The following is a 17,942-nucleotide window of genomic DNA, read 5'->3' as shown; positions in this document are numbered from 1 at the left end:
TTGCAATATTCATTTTAACAACCTTTTCCACGTGAATCATCTGTTCATTTTTGTTCCGATATCTAATGTCAAATATATTCCCGATAGTACAACCAACAGCATCAGACTTATATAAACTTTTGGTAAGAGTCCTTATTTCATACGATTGTGCGCACAGTAGACTTGCTTAAAACTAAAGTGCGACTAACATAAGCGTGGCCTTCATGACAATCTGCACGCCATAATACTTCTAGTTTTGTCTCAAATACTTGAACACGATGCATTACGAGATATCAAGCACGTACAGTTACCGGCAGCTGAATGGGCAGATGTTTGAGTGAATTCCCTGCCACTGGCTAGACTGAGTTCACGGCACGGTTTGTGACCAGGCGACAACGGTACGGCACGGCGGCATATGCGTGGACGTAAAAACATTTGGTCCTTTACACTCCATAGCCGCCATTCAACTTGCCATAGCTGATGTTTGTAAAAACCGATAGCGTAGACAGACCTACGCACGCATCTCTTCCTCCCTTGTTTTGCTAACTGTATCCCACGGCACATCTGTTGTTTACATAAGTTGAAACAGACTTCGTAACGTCGTGCTTGACTTTTTTTTTCCCTGCCGAGATTTAATGCTAACTGAAATTTACAGACGTGCTATTCATTACTGGGGCAGTAAAATCGTGCTAAATGAATCTGCACAATCTGAAGACATGCTAGTGAGGGATAGGTGTACTCTTGATACCTATGCATGCCCTTTAAAAGTTAATTATTTTTAGAGATAAAAAAATAAAAGAAAGTAAATTTACTTTAAATTAATGATTTCCCTCTTGAATTTAATAAACTGCTAACATTAAGTTGAACTGAATTCAATAATTTGTGATATTTCAGAGAACTATTTAGTTTGGTCTTCCTTTTGAAATTATATAATGTGTCCTTTGAATGCCATGGAAATTAGACATGACACACAAATATATCTAAAAGTTAGCAGTTTTTAAGCTTGCTTTAGCGACAATGGATTGCTATATATTGATGGTGTAGTTCAGCAACAACATATGTCAAAAATTATAATTAACAAAAGCATAAATTCGAATTAGAAATAATCAATTCCTTACATGTGCTCCTTTATAATATAATTTATATTCAGATGATGACTGTGTTTTGTATTATATTAATTTCTCAGTGTAATAAAACCTTTATTTTTCTGAAAGGTCCTGAAACTGAAAATGTCCCATGCTACTCTGTAGTTTTGTAGTACTCAATGTGTGACATTACAGGTTGGGAGGAAGTGGGTATTGCTATAGGAATGCCTATTCAAGTGGCAAAGGAATTGTACATAGGCACTTCCACCCCATCATTGCAAATTGTGAGAACATTTTACTAAAATGTGGCAGTGTGTATGTATGTACACACAAAAAAAAAAGCAGGAAACACAATAAATAAGAAGAAAAATTGTGGGCTTGGTTTAGACAAATACGAGCATAGAAATTTGTTTACGTAGCTTGATGAGTCCATTGGTAAAAGTTCACACATTGACAAGTGCTAAATTGATATTTCCTTTTTTAGTGTTTTTTTTTTTTTGCTCCTTGAAAAAAATTTTAACAGGGTTGTACTACTATATTAGAAAGTTTTCAGTTGTTTAACTCACTACGCAGAGATAATCATAAAGAGCTGGCTAACTTTTATTCATGTTAGAATTGGCCTGTAGACACTAATCACTAGATAACAGATACATAACATTCAGTGAATTTTTTATATACAGGCTATGTACGTTCCTCTTTTACGTGGACTCAAATCAACATACTTAATAATTCAGGAATGTGAAGGGCTGTAGAGAGATCAATACGAAAGAGAAAAGTTTATGTTGGTTGAAAACTGTGCCATAGAATATTGTAAACTTTCAAAGGAATGCCATCAATCATATGGTAAAAATTGTATGTAGTTTTAAAAGTAGTTCATCGTTTATTTTATTATTAATAATTAAGTAGTCTAATTACTGAAGAATAAAAATTACAAAATGTCTGTTGTTGAAAGGTTTTTTTTTATATTCTCAGTTTACTTTCTTAACTTATGCGTCATTTGTTAATTTGGGTGAGCTTTGGGAGAGATCTGGCAAACACCAATTAACAGAAATCACCAGAACCTTCATTGACCACTTCAACTTTAAAGTGGTGGGCTTTGTGGCATTTGTGGTGCAAAATGACTCTGGTCTCCATGTTGCCGACAAAGTTCTCGCACACTTCCACTCCAGAACTTACATGTCTAGTGTTATATTGCAGATGTACAGGAACCACAACTTTACAGAAACCTTCCCTGAACATCTCTTGTCGATGGCCAGCACCAACGGAGTCTTCTGGTTTGCCGGCCAAGTTGACGGTATGTTCTGGAAAACACTGGATGTGTTTGCGTCTTTATCATTTTGGACTCCCCATGCACCTTTCACTTTGATATTAACTTCAAGTGCTGCGTGTGTGGTGCCCAATCACATCAACCCAACTTGGGATGAATATAGGCTGCTCAACGTGGCTGTGATTTCCCTTTGCACTGACTCCAAACCTCAGACTGCCAATCCTGGCACACACGCACCCCAGTTAGATGAAGTATGCATTCGATTATACAATCAGTTTGCCAAGGGTGAAAAGTTTATGATAATTCAGGACATGTCAAGCTACAAAAAAAAACTAAGCAGAAAAGTGAACAACATTCAAGAATATGAAATTGTAGTTGAGGTGTCTTCCTCTAGAAATGACTGGACTCAAAGTAGTGTAAAAAATAGCATTTTATATCATTACGAAAGCATGCCGATCATAGAAATTATAAAGAAAATGAATGGTACTATGACTGTTATTCGAACAGATGATGCATCAACCATAGAAAAAAGAAGAATAAAGCTGATATATTTGGAAATTTATTTTGTAAAATATCAACAAATCAAAAGAGAACATCATACCCATATGATCAGTCATGCATTACGCATTTAGTTCCTAAATCAGAACAGAAGCCGGTGTATTTGAATGTTCTAATGCCTTTCACTGATCGTGTGTGGGCTTTATATTTGGCAAGTTATCCAGTGTTGTTCCTTTCAAATTCTGTCATGTTCAATAGTGTGCCAGACTCCAGGATGTTTTTGGAGGTAGTCAGAATTTTTACAAGTGGTGCAGTAATTTTTCATCAAACTCGATCAATTAGTCGATTTTATGTTTGTTGTTGCCTGATACTTAGTCTCGTTATTATGAATGCATACAGCGGTGGTTTAGCAAGTTACCTGACTATGCCTCACTTCTATCCTGAAACTGACACATACATTGATGTTGATAACCTTCAAGTTCCTGCCGCTGCAGAATTTGCAGCAGGTTTCGAGGACTTGGATGCAGTTCTTGAAAATATTTCTGAAATGGGTGAAGAAGTTCTTAACATTGCTAGCAGAACTTTTTATGTGAATGACTCTTACATTGTATTGGATATGATAGCAAAATACCGAAACATATCTTTAGTAAGTTCTGTATCCGTACTTGAAATATTTGTTAATTTGAAAGACTATTATCAGGATGGGTATCCATTATTACACATTGTTCAAGAGTGTGTGTACATTGGACGGATTTCGTATGTGTATCCGTACAGGTCTCCATTTGAAAAAATAATTGACAAATATTTAAGTTATTTATTTGAAGAGGGAATTATGAAAAAGTGGTATAATGATGACTTTGTTTTAGCTGATGAAGCTGTTCGATCAAAGTCTCTTTCTGCTCTAAAATATATAAATTTGAAACATATTACAATTCCAATTTTATCTTTATGTGCAGGATTGACTGTGAGCACTCTAGTATTTTTAACTGAACTATTTAAGTTCAAATTACAAATATTTTAGTCATGGTTTAATTAAATGCTATACTATGCAAATTATATTAATTTCCTTTTTTATTATTGCAGAGTCATATTGTGGTTCATAGCATTCCCATTCATTAACAGTGAAATGTGTTACTTTTAAGTATTTAATCACCTCTAGTAAAAACTTGTATAACTGTATTTGAAATAAAAATTTAAGTTTCAATTGAATTGTTACTTAATTTTATAATATAGTTATGTTAGTTCCTTTATAGTAAAACTAGATATTTTACTTGCTGCACTGAGATGAATAAATATTTTCAACAGAGAAAATTGATGTTAAATTGTATGCCTAATTTTTTGTACCTGACTTTCAAATGCAAACTATTTGACAATTTCTCTGTTGATATGATGACAATAATAATTACTGAAACTCTGGATTTAGATCCAAAATAATGTTCAATTGCAAGATAAACATATGTGAAACAATGTGCACCATGTACCAGCTCATGCAGCAATGCCAGCCCGAAATGGTTATCTTGTTATCTGTAATGGTTTAATAATAAGCATAAGCCAAGAAATGCAGTAAATTTGGTAATTTTTCTCCAGTGTTAGTTAGAAATAAATATTGCTATATTTTATTTAATTATTTATTTGTTACACACTTACCAGCAGTCAAGGTTTTTTTGGTGGGCACCACAAATACGTACAAAGACAAGCATGGTCACTGCAAGTAGTGGACACTTATCCCCTGTCGGCACCAAGGGCCGGCAGCTCCACCTGAAGGGAAGCAACACAACAGGTACGCGCTTCCTCAACTACCCAACATCTGTAAGCAGAGCGTACCACGTACTTGCAGTGACCACGAACAGGCACAAACAAACACAAAGTTACAGGATATATAACATTTAAAACAATATAAAACATAAAAAGCTTCATGAAAACAATCAAAAGATGCACAAAAAAGTTAGGTGTTACAGATTAAAATAAGATAATATAATGGACAAATAAAAATAAAAATGACAAGACAATTGACAAACTTAGAACTCTAGTAAAAGATCTTTAGTTATAAAAAACAATCTTGCAAGTAGTGAGTTGATGGAACCAAAGTTAAAATGATATGCCCCTCGAGCCCTAAAGTTATATTAGTTTAATTTAATAAAAAAAAGGCCTAGGAAACAGCTGGGGAAAATTATAAAGAAAAAATACAAGTATTACCAGAGGTGGCACGAGGTGGTGAACAAGACAATTTGATACTCCCTGAACACAAGCAACTTGGGAGCTAGTGGATCGTTTAAATAGATATAGGTAAATGATAAAAGGTGCCTCGGTCCACTGGTGCAAAGTTTAACTAAGGAGAGTACACCAGCCTAACAAAGTGTAAATCAGCCTTTTGTAACTAAATGATATAGAAAATAAAATTTCCAAAAATAATTTAAAATTATAATAACAATTTAAAAAAAACCGTGCCGAAATACCTAATTTCTGACACAAAATGAAAAATATTCATGTTTTTATAAACTGTTGGATTTAAAATTAAGTTTATTGTCGTTCAAGTTACATCTACAGGGTGTAAATGAAATGACGGAAAATCTCGCAGATGCAGGTAGCCAGACCTACACCAAGAAGAATGGGTATAGGAACCACCCCTCTGTTGCCAATAGTATGGGTGCAAAACCACAGTGAATGTAGTGTTGAGGAAACGGTAAAGCAAAGATAAATCAACAACAAATACAACTAATGAAACGCTGACTTTCCGGATTCAATTAAGATGCATGACAACACGTATGCAGGGAATAAAAGGTGACCACAATTCCATCGCATACGTAGGAAACATGGCGTCGCCTCTGTTACTATGCACGTATTACTGTACCTGTACGACACACTCAGACAAACTGTTTCTGAGATAGAGGCACTCAAAAGTCGGACTGGTAGGCAACACGTGCAGCCCGCACGTGGTGACATGCATGTGGGGAAAGCTAGCGACGTACAACAACGTATTACCGAGAGGTACACAATAATGTGACACCATGGAAGGAGGAGGGGCAGGGTGCAGGCGGGACGTAGTTAGTAGTATGTGTAATGCTGTAATTATTTATTGTATGGATTAAACTCGCAGGAAAGCACAGTAGCTCCAACGTGTCCATGCCAGCACATTACGCGACACAGTGATAACATAAGCATGTTTCCATTAGACGCAACAATATTTACTGTACAACTGGCATATTGTATTTCAAAGCAACATGTGTTCAAATTGTCCGCCGTCCATCTCAATACAAGCATGCACCCGACGCACAACCGCCGCCTGCACCGCGCGCAAGTGATCGTTGGTTACTTGCACAATAGCAGCATGCAGTCTGGCAATGCACTCTTCCACACTTACTACAGGTTCACGGAACACTAGTTCCTTAAGGAATCCCCACATGAAGAAGTCGACGGGATTAAGATCCGGTGACCGTGGTGGCCAGGATACAGGTCCACCCCTACCGATCCACTGCCCTGGGCAGATGCGACCCAATTCCTGGCGAGCCGCTGCACTGTAATGCGCGGGTGCCCCATCATGTTGGTACCACATAACGCGTCGCAACGCAAGTGGAACATCCTCTAAGAGCTCCGGCAGTACCTCACTGAGAAACACCGCATATCCAACTCCAGTGAGTCTGTCTGGCAAGAGATACGGTCCTATCAACCGGCTTCCCAGGATACCGCACCAGACGTTTATGTTCCTTCGGGCCTGACGACCTCTGACACGAGAGACATGCGGATTGCCATGATGCCAATTGCGGATATTGTGCCTATTGAAGACACCTTCTTGGTTAAAATGAGCATCATCTGTCCACAGGATGTGACCCACGATGTTCGGGTCTTGTTGCAGTGCTGTACGCATCCAGTGGCAATACTGTAGACGGCGTGGTCTATTGCCCTACATCAAGTGATGTACAGGACTGTAGTGATATGGATACAGCCCGTCACGCAAGAGAATGTACGGACTATTGACTCAGACCGACGCGCCGTCCAGCTGTGCGCGTGCTTAAGGTGGGATCACATACAAACATCTGCAGAACCTGCGCCATGTGTCAATCTCGTTGCCTTCCACGATTTCCGTTCCCCACAGGTCGTATTCATCCCGTTTCATGTAATCGTTGCTCCACCCTACGTATGACATTCCCTGTGTGGTGACGACATCCGTGGTACCTCTCCCTGTACATACGTGCTGCTGCGTACGCATTACCACGACACTCGCCAAGTGTGCGTAACATGTCGCAGTATTCTTGTACGCTGTACTCCATGCGTTTGCTTGCAATTCAGCGCCAGTCGACTACTCATTAACGTAGGCACTGATCAACTGCGTTTGCCAGCTCGCCTTAGCTTCCCCATTCCCTTTGCCAGCTCCCCTCCACTCCCTGTTTCCCCTTCTTTTAACTATGTGCCATTGTGTGCAACACGCCTAGTAGCGTCTTGCCAGCATGTTACCACGTGCGGGCTGCACGTTTTGCCTACCTGTCCGCATTGTCATAATGCTCCGACTTTTGAGTGCCTGTATCTCAGAAACGGTTTGTCTGAGCGTGTTCAAGTACGAAGACCTTTTATGTTCCTCATGTCATTCCTGTTATTGATTCACTACGATAGCTTAGAACAGGCGTACAGGTACAGTAATACGTGCATAGTAACAGAGGCGACGCCATGTTTCCTACGTATGCGATGGAATTGTGGTCACCTTTTATTCCCTGCATACGTGTTGTCATGCATCTTAATTGAATCCGGAAGGCCAGCGTTTCATTAGTTGTGGTTGTTGATTTATCTTCGCTTAACCGTTTCCTCAACACTACATTCACAGTGGTTTTGCGCCCATACTATTGGCAACAGAGGGGTGGTTCCTATACCCATTCTTCTTGGTGTAGGTCTGGCTACCTGCATCCGCGAGATTTTCCACCTTTTCATTTACACCCTGTATAATTGTATTGTCATTATTATATAGAGTACACAGAGTTTAAGTTAAGCAAGGATTAAATTGGGGAATTCTAAAGCTGGTATTATCGATCAATGAGATAGTTGCAACTGAGTTTAGAACTATATCAATTGGGAAAACTATAAAATGTTTCTGTTTTTCGCCTTTTAGAATTTTTACGTAGAATGTACTTTCAAACTGTTATTTTTAATTTTTGTATGGAGATTAAACCACGATAACATTGAAGTACATCTATCTCACTAAAAATGCTCGTGTTATTCGAAATCGCATATTCTGAAGCATTGGTTTCCATAAATAGCAAAGCTAATTTATTTAATGTGTTCCAGAATTGTGTAGGAAAATATACTTTACGTAATATAAATGCGTAGAAGTACACTCAACTGTAAATATGTCACACTATTTATCTTTATATGCCTCCCATCACACTATGTATGACTAATACGACACTGCGTAACGGGAGATACGTGGTTATGTACTTTATCGTCAGTCAGCTGGCTGACCTGCCCGCTCGGTCGTGACCTTCAACTCAAGTCGCGTACATTTCCAAGCCATCCTTTACTGACAGTGAAACAGATATTACTGTCCATATAATTACATTTTAATTTTTAAAAATTAAAGTGCTTATTCGCGTATCACCACCTGGTTCACACCAATCCTGTAAGGCCAATGATTATTTTTTTGACGTGACGTCTAATAAATCGATAAACGCTGGCTGCACGCACGAAAAATTGTTCCACTAAGGATGTCCCACTACGGATGTGTCCTGTTTACGCATGCGTGGCATCTCTCCGGTATGTTGCGGACGGTACAGAGAACTCGGCCGGCACGTGGCGGCGTTCGAGGTTATTGTTGTGCACCGCGCCACGGGAGTATATTCGCAAGGAAATGGCGTTCTTACAAGTACGTATCATTTTAATTACTAGTGTAAATCAGTATATTTAAACAGTTTTGTATGAGTATTTTTTAGCTGTGTAACTAAATATTTATTGCTGGTATGATACTTTTCACGCTTTAGTTTGAGATTGGTAATTATTTGTCATGAGTTATTATTTGATCTACTAAATCACACACCGTATTATAGTTATGAGCCCACGAGCGTGTAAATATTTCGAGTCCAACAGAGAATATGCTAGTTAAAATAAATTCAAACAAATATTGTGCGTGGAATATTATTAATTTATATTATCTGAAACATATTTAGTATGGCTTTGTGGCCGTGAGGTTAAAATGGCTGACTTCTAATCCAAAGGTTTTCGGTTCGAATCCCGGCAGCAGCGAATTTTTTTTTGTACTTGTAAAAATAAATACGGCGCACGCAACATTTCAAAGGAATAAATATATTTGAATTAATTAATGCAAATAAAAGTAAATTTATTTATTAAATTGTACATTTCATTTCACTTCTTTGTATCCATACAAAATAGTGATAATTCAATAAAAATGATTTAATTTTATTCATAAAAGTATGCAGAGGTTAGATTTTATTATACAAAAGATAGAAAAATTTTAAAAAAATTATTCCTCAAAGAATATGATATTTTTAATGCCTAAATGGTTTGGTTGCAAAAACCTATTACGGCTCAGTCTCAGGCCGAATATGATATTTCCTTTTCTTCTGGATCAATAATTTCATCAATGTTTTGTTATGACGTCACGTTAAACGATCGTCCGTAAACCGACTTTACAGACAGCCAATTTTTTTCATTGCAACATTCATTTAACACATTTTTCCACGTGAATCATCTGTTCATTTCTGTTCCGGTATCTAATGTCAAATATATTTCCGCTAGTACAACCAACAGCATCAGACTTATATAAACTTTTGGTAAGAGTCCTTATTTCGTACGATTGTGCGCACAGTTGACTTGCTCAAAACTAAAGTGCGACCAACATAAGCGTGGCCTTCATGACAATCTGCACGCCGTAATACTTCTAGTTTTGTCTCAAATACGTGAACATGATGCATTATGAGTGATCAAGCACGTACCGTTACCGGCAGTGAATGGGCAGACGTTGCTTTTGTTTGAGTGAATGGTTACACTGAGTTCACAACCCGGTTTGTGACCAGGCGACAACGGTACAGCATGGTGGCATACACACGTACGTAAAAACATTTGGTCCATTACTTTCCATAGCCGAAATTTAACTGGCCATAGCTGATGTTTGTACAACAGCCAATAGCATAGACATACCTACATGCGCATCTCTTCCCCCCTTGTTTAGCTAACTGTATCCCACGGCACTTCTGTTGTTTACAGAAGTTGAAACATACTTTGTGGCGTCTTGCTCAACTTTTTTTTTTGCCTGCCGTAATTTTGTGTTAACTTGAATTTACAGACGTGCTATTCAAGACTGGGGCAATAAAATTCACATAGCGCTAAATGAATGCTATTCAAGACTGCGGCAATAAAATTCACATAGCACTAAATGAATCTCCGCAATCTGAAGACGTGCTAAGCGAGGGATAGGTGTACGTGGAAAACATAATGTAGTAACAAGAGAAATATGTAGACTACTATTTGTGTTCTTCCCCTTCTCTCAATTACAATTTCTACAATATATTAAACAATTATATATTATATACATATTAACAAAAATAAAGCTAACTAGATTCAAGAACAAAAACATGTCATTAATGACATATTAAATATGTTTCCACTTAATTTTTTATGTTTCTTTGATTTTTCTTCTGCTATGTATGTAGTCTCTGCATTTCAGTCTACAAATATACCTCGGGCCAACATTCTCAGGAAGAATAACACAAGTGAAGTAAAACCGTTACAACCTTTGAAGTACGTTGTCCACTTTGAACTTGGCCAAATTCTGTATCAGTGTCAAAATAAAAGTAGCAAACATTTTGTTTCTTAAAAATGTTTTTAACTGTCATTGGATTAGATAAGAAATAGGAGTGTGTTCTTTTGTGTTCCAAGTTCCAACATACATATTACCTTATATTTTAGTCTCAACACCTATGGATTTTACTTTGGAAGCCTCTCCTATAGATTTCACAGGTGATATTTTTTTTTACTTTTATGTTATAAATAGAAGGTAGACATTTAATTTTAATGATAGTGTTGTTTTCAACTGTTCCATTTGGATTGTCTCCGAGATAAGCATGATATGGGTGAACAAAGAGGCAACAAGGGTACTTTTTTCTTGGAACTTATTTCATACATATTAATTGCAGTACTTTCATGCATTATTGCTTCTTTGTTGATCTCTTTGAGGTAAACTATTGTAATCACTAAGTTGTGGCAAGATGTGTCAGGTTTCATTTTGAAAATGACAGTGCTGTACCGGTGCGAAGTTAGCACCCCCACTTTTGAAAAACAAAGTTTTTTTTACGTCAATCGTTAGATCAGTTTTGATCAACAAAAAGTTTCGTTTGATCAAGCCTGGTATTTTCCCAATTACTCATGTTTAAAAAAGTGCGTAGTTAGCACCCCCACTTTACAAAATCGGCGAAAGAATAAAAAAATTGGAACTTTCTTTATGTCAATCGTTAGATCATCGTTAGATAAGTTTTGATCAACCAAAAGTTTCGTTTGATCAAACGTATTTTGCCAAATAATCGTGTTTAATTAAATGTGTATTAGCACCTCCATTTTACAAAATCGGCGAATAAATAAAAAATTGGGATCTTTCTTTATGTCAATTGTTAGATCATCGTTAGATCAGTTTTGATCAAACGTATAATTTTGTGTGCAGCAAAACCATTTGTTAAAACGCGTAAGGCATGAAATAACTGCAAGTCACGCGGGCCATCGTCTCGCAGGGCGCTCGGAACAGCAGCATAGGCCATCCCACGCAAAACAAAATCGAAAACTCTTTTTTCACCCTAAAAAAATGGGTTTTACAGACGGCGACCCAGGGTGACTATTCCTCATGTGTATGAAATTCATTTGAATGAGAAATTAAATTGAACAGTTTGCACCGATGCCTTAGAGAGCTTTTTATAAACGATTTTTGGGATACTTTTTTCAATTTTTATTTTCAACAGAGAGGGAGAAATCGTGACGTTAGCATGAAGTTACTTTTGATGTTGTTCCAAGCTTCTGCCGAAATAACACGCCGGGGAGGTTGGACTTCAGGACACGTTGACACTGACGTTCTGAGGTTATAAAAATTTAAACAGTGCTAAAAAGCTGATTGTTAGTCCCTGGCATTAATAACAGCAAAATCGAAGTGTCAAATAACAAACCATACGTACTCAGGCTGTGTTCTTATTTTTATTTTGTAGACATAATCACGTGACCCAATTTTTCACAAAATTCTGAAGGACTATTTTGTAAATTAGAATGGTATTCAACGAAACAATGGGGTGTAGTAATGAATCAAATATCAGTTAAAAGTAATGGTTTGTTATATATTTTTTGTAATTCAATATAAGCAGAATGCATGGTGGGAGGTATATATGTGTGAAATCGTAAAAAGAAAATCTCATTCCCATCAACACAAGGAAAGAATTTGAAAACAAAAAGCGGGAAAAGTGCTTATCCCCCCCCCCCCCCCCAAATTGTATTAAATTCTGCCTACAATTATGAATGAGAGCAATTTATCATAAACAGACATATTTTAAGTTTACTCAGTTAAGTCTGGAGCATGTTAGTTGTCAATGTTTATTAAAGAAAAACGTAATTTAAAATGAACAAAAATTGATAGGTAAAATATCACACATAATATTTACTTCGTGGATGATGAATTTAAACAAATTGGAGCCTAAAAGCCCACAAAACACCAAATCACTAACTGACCAGTAGAATACGCCCTATTCTAAACATATGTACAAGGGCAGTACAAATAAACAAAGTCATAAGTATCTTGACTATTAGGTGTAGGTGTCTCACATCACTTCTGCGCAGATTGATGACTGCGACTGTACTTTTAAAAACACATATAAATGTAAGAAATTGAATTGATTGTGTCAACCGAAACGGGCTCAGTCTTCAATTAACAATGTTTTTTTTAGAACAAGACCCTGTTAAGTTATACCAAATACTGTAGAGGGAGAATACAGGACAGCTCGCTCGTTTTCGTGAGAAACCGACGGTGCTGCGCTCTCGCGGCTCGGCGTGATGACTACCCCTAGCTGCCGCGACCACGGCCGCGCCATACGAAAACCTCTGAAACTAAACTCGCTGATGTACAAAGAGTAACCGTCAGAATTGAAAGGAATTATTATTAAATTTTTTTTTTTAAATTCTATTGCCTTATAGAACGTAAAATTTTTCCCCAAGTCAAAATATTTCTCTTAGAAAAACATACTATCGTGAGTTGTAATATTTCACACTTCCCGCACATGCTGAATGCCAGAACAAAATTTCATCGAACGAAAATTCTTACTGTCTAGAGGACATTCATATAGCTATGAAACAGTATGATTAAGCGAAATTTTTGTACCCTAAAAAGCCTATTCAGTTGTTGTCGACAAGAATATGTGCGATTTTTGATGAATGTTTTGTAAATATTTTGAATATTTCTTGCAGGAATGTCAAATTAAAAATGATTAGATTGATTGAGAAACCCACTGAAATCGAAATGTGTGACGAATCCTTCAAAATTTTTGTTAACAAATATATTAATGTCATAATCAATTGTTTTATAAAAGGTGTAAACGATGAATGTGGGAGAACCCGGAGTAAAGAAAACAAAAAAGCAAAAAAAGTCATGCACATGTAAATTGTATAGAATATCTAGCATAGCAGTGGTTATAAGAAAATTAACTTCTTGCTACCTATTTAAGTACAGCTGGATAAAATTTTACAAGTATATTCGTCTCTTGTATATTATTTGCCTTTTTCATTTACAATGGAAGTGAATCTTGTAAAACTTGTTCTAGCTCTGGTACCATTGTAATAATGCATTTATTTAAATATTATTTTAAAGTAACGAGGTATTAATACATATTTAATATTTATGGTAGCTTAAGATGGTGCAAAATTGTAAGTTCTAATTTAAGGATTATATTGTTTATTTACATTGTGTCAAACGCTATGTACTTCTACATATTTATGTCATACTGAAATCATGTATTTTTTCATCTCCTTTAATTTTCAATATTATTTAAATGTCCATGTTATTTAATTTCATAATATCGTGCTAAAATCTCTGTTAACTGTACATATAATTATTATATACGTATTATACACTATATGAACAACTGTACTCATTATATTGCACATATTCATAAAAAAAATTTTTAACCAATAGGCTGTTGAACGATAGCAAATCAATAGCATTTAGTGGCTAAAAAATTTGGATAGTTTAATTAATTCATTAGATAATTCCCTAAATGAACGATGATTAGCAATAGAATGCTTTGAAAATGTTTACTTCAATTTTTCTTGAAAATATGCTGTTCATTGTTAACTATTTTTTACATCGAAAGCAACTAACTTTTCAGCAAATAAATTTACATCTGCATGGCCGCAAAGAATACGAGGGTCAACACAATTTTTTTCAAAAGAATCTGTTGATTAGTCTAGGTGCAATGACGAGTTGAATTTAATACATTTTAGGCTTGGAATGCATGGCCGTGGGTGCTGTTATCACGCCGAGCCGCTAGGTAGCAGCACTGACGCTCTTCGCCCGCGCGGCTGTGCTATTAGTATAGAGCTGTCCTGTATTCTCCCTCTACAGTATTTGGTTATACTATTATACAGGAAAATTTGCGCAAGCAATAAAATACTAAAGTAATTTTTATGCATAGTTAATTTTTTTTCACTTAGAACATTCAAAATAGAAATTTTTCGCAAGATACTCACTCATAGTACCCATTCATAATATGAAACTACTGTTTTGTATATATAACGTATAACTTACTACAAATTTATTTTTTCCAACTTGCTTGTATTATTATTTTTTTGTTTAGTCAGTGTTTGACTGAGTTGTTACATTTAAGATAATGAGAATATGACACCGCAAATAAAAGTATTATGAGAACGCTTGGAAAGCATGCAACAATTCATTGCGATGTCTGTAAATTTCCAAAATCATTATTGTAAAGAAATTATATTCAAGCATAAATTTCTCCACGTAATTTATACTTAGATAATTGGATATGAAGCAGGACCATTTGTAAGATTATTAACTATTATGGCTAGTAATTTAATTTATTTTACAAATATTTTGTGAAAGGACATTATATTTAATCTGTTCTGCGAGAGGAATGTTTTATAGTGTAACATATTAACACACAAACACACACACGCATGCGTTCACACTTCCTAGTCCCTATTTCAAGGAACGTTATTTAGTGTGAAAATTCGATCAACGTATGTCTTACAAATCCAAACAAAACATTTCATAATGCCAGTTTCACATAAGAAAATAAAGTCTATTACAACATGACATGTAAATGCTTCGAAGTTCTTCTTCCTTCTGACAAATGATGACTGGGATTTTTCTGAGTGTTGTAAACGACAATGCGTTGGATGATTTAGACTAAATGCTGTCGTCCGATTGGTTGTGTAGTGTGTCAATCAAAAAATTACCAATAAGAAGACGATACAATTATTTATACTCTAACTCCGCCTACAAAATTTAGGTTTTTTCTGAAAACAGACCCCTCTTCAGTTCCTAAAAGGGCCGCTGGCTGCTCAGTCTTTGATCCTGGGAATGTTTATGGCCCATGGTATTTTTCTCTCTTTGCTTTTGAGGCCACCTGCAGGCGTACAAAATCATTTATTGCTTCCGCTGTTGCATTGTGTCCCGCGCTGGAACCATAAAAGAATGTTCTTTCGGCATGGAAAAGTGAAAGTCCCAACACAGTTTGAATATTTTGAAGTATTTTTGCAAGTTCGAGGGAACAGGACACAAATATTTCGGAGAAATTCCATGCAAGAGTTCTTTATTCTCTGCATGAAGCGGCATTTATGTGGTAACAAAGAATAGCTCTCTCTAAGTGAATTTCTGGGCAAGGTTATACATTCACACTTACACAAGGCGCTATCTTCAGTTGCAGTGACAAAAAAAATAGAAAACAATTCTTATTATTATTTTATTAATTTACATAATTACCCATTTATTGGCCGTTGGAATAAACTTCAACGAATTAGAAATATGAATGCTGACACGTAAATACAACAATTTTTATTTTCAAAAGTAGCTTTGCTCACTTTACATTGATAAAATTTACCATGTTTAAATAAGGAAAATATTTAGATTACTGATTGAAAACATAATGTATGATCATATCTGATACAGAAATGTATCGGCAGGAAAATAATTTGGCACGTTATTTAACCACACCATAATGATTAGCCATACCATGTTAATGATATAGGCCCAATAGTTTTTATATGATGGTGACTACAATACTTAAATTTAAATAGTTTAATACTCAAACATAAATAAACATGAAGTTAGTGCTTTAACTAGTAAGCTATTTTTCGCCAAGCTAATTATTATCATCAGTAATTAAAATCCATTATTTTTCCCTATTTATGAAGATTGATTTTTATTTTGTATAAATTTGTGTGAGCGGGAATGTTTTCTTAAAACAATGCTATCTTTGTGATTTTGTGTCTGCGTGTACATTGATTGTATGAAAATATACAAAAAAATCTACCAATAATATTTGTGAACCAAAAGTCACAAGTAACTTTTTTGAGGACATATTTAAATAGTACATTTTAATTAATATAGAATAATTTTGTTTGTATCAAATATAAATTTATCTGAAAATGGTTCTTGAATTTTTTCATACATAAATATTTTAATTTTTTATTACATATAATAAACCAATTATTACTAGTTAGAGTATATGATAATGTTTGGAGGTATCGCTAGGTATGCACTGGATGTCTGAGAAACTGACGGTAGTAGACAACAGTGTTTTAACCAATGAAATGAGTTTTCACTAGGAACATATAAAAGAGTGATTTCATATTAAAAATGCTAGGTAATATTTTTCTCATATTCTGGCAAATACATTAAATATTTAATATCGAACTTCTATTTGTAAAAAGTAAGAAGATGATTTATATATTCGTCGAATGTAAACAATTTATAGTGCAACTAACTTTTATAAATCATTTTATTGCGTTTTATGTGTCCAAGTAAAGTTTTTGTAATACACATTATGAAGGAAGAAAAATAAAATCAAACGAAGGAAGCTAACCGAAATTATTATTACATAAAAACCTTTAATAAACAATTTAAACAATAAATAAATCAAATAAAAAAATTAGTTACATGAAAGACCACAATTATTTTCGTTCTGCAGTGCGTATAATTATTGATTTATTATGTTAAGGCTATAGAATGTATTATTTTAATTTTTATTAAATCTGACATAAATATGATAAAATGAACAATGTTAAGAATATTAATGTTATAAAATTTCTTCACAAATTTTTAAAGTGAAAGTGGTTCTTTACGTTATTCCAAAAATATAAATTTTAAAAGAAAAGAATTTGAGCATACAAAATTTTTTGTTGGTCACATATAATCAAACGATTATATAATGAATGGCAAATAAAATGTCAGTTTGGAATTTTTCGCTGATTATCAAAAGTAAGTTTGCTAAAAAGGCGAAACAAGCTTGTTTGGCGAAATATGCAGTTTCACAAACAAAATTATTGATTGAAAAAGTTTGGTTTAACAATGAAATAACGTTTAAAATAATGAAAAAAAGTATTTTAAATGATTCTCAATACAAGGGTGGTAACTAAAAACCTTTTTAAAACATGAATACTTGTAACAGAAAGACACTTGAACTTATACACTTTTTTTATTAACAAAAATTGACTAATTATTTACGTAAATAAAATACCAGATTTCCATTACCTTCAACAACTTTCAAAATTTGGCCTGAAAAATTCACACATTTTTAAACATGATAATAAAAAAAGCGTGTAAATCAATCTAATGGAACGGGCCTGCAAAATACACCCATTTTTTAACACCATTATTTGGCAAAATACGTTTGTTCTAACGAAACTTTTGGTTGATCAAAACTGATCTAACGATGATCTAACGATTGACAAAAAGAAATTTCTAATTATTTTATCCAATTCGCCGATTTCGTCAAATGGGGGTTCTAACTACCCACTTTTTTAAACACGATTATTTGGAAAAATACAATTGATGTAACGAAACTTTTTGTTGATCAAAACTGATCAAACGATGATCTAACGATTGACATAAAGAAAGTTCCAATTTT

General features: G+C 35.0%; 1 protein-coding gene across 3 annotated transcripts in view; it reads right to left on the bottom strand.

Moving 5' to 3' along the window:
* Positions 1-2,538: 2,538 nt before the first annotated feature.
* Positions 2,539-17,942, bottom strand: part of LOC134541489 (N-acetylgalactosamine kinase) — a 59,163-nt gene continuing 43,759 nt past the window's right edge. For 2 of the 3 annotated variants that reach the window (XM_063384998.1, XM_063385026.1), the window contains exon 11: positions 4,444-4,587. The gene's annotated coding sequence lies outside the window, so the exon portion shown is untranslated. Of the gene's footprint in view, positions 2,554-4,443; positions 4,588-17,942 lie in introns of those variants that run through there. The other variant, XR_010076650.1, reaches the window with a different exon arrangement.

This window comes from Bacillus rossius, chromosome 1 (assembly GCF_032445375.1).
Source record: "Bacillus rossius redtenbacheri isolate Brsri chromosome 1, Brsri_v3, whole genome shotgun sequence".
In the NCBI taxonomy this organism is placed as follows: Eukaryota; Metazoa; Arthropoda; class Insecta; order Phasmatodea; family Bacillidae; genus Bacillus; species Bacillus rossius.
Note: the sequence above shows the minus strand (reverse complement) of the source record. Positions and strands in the feature narration are given on the sequence as shown.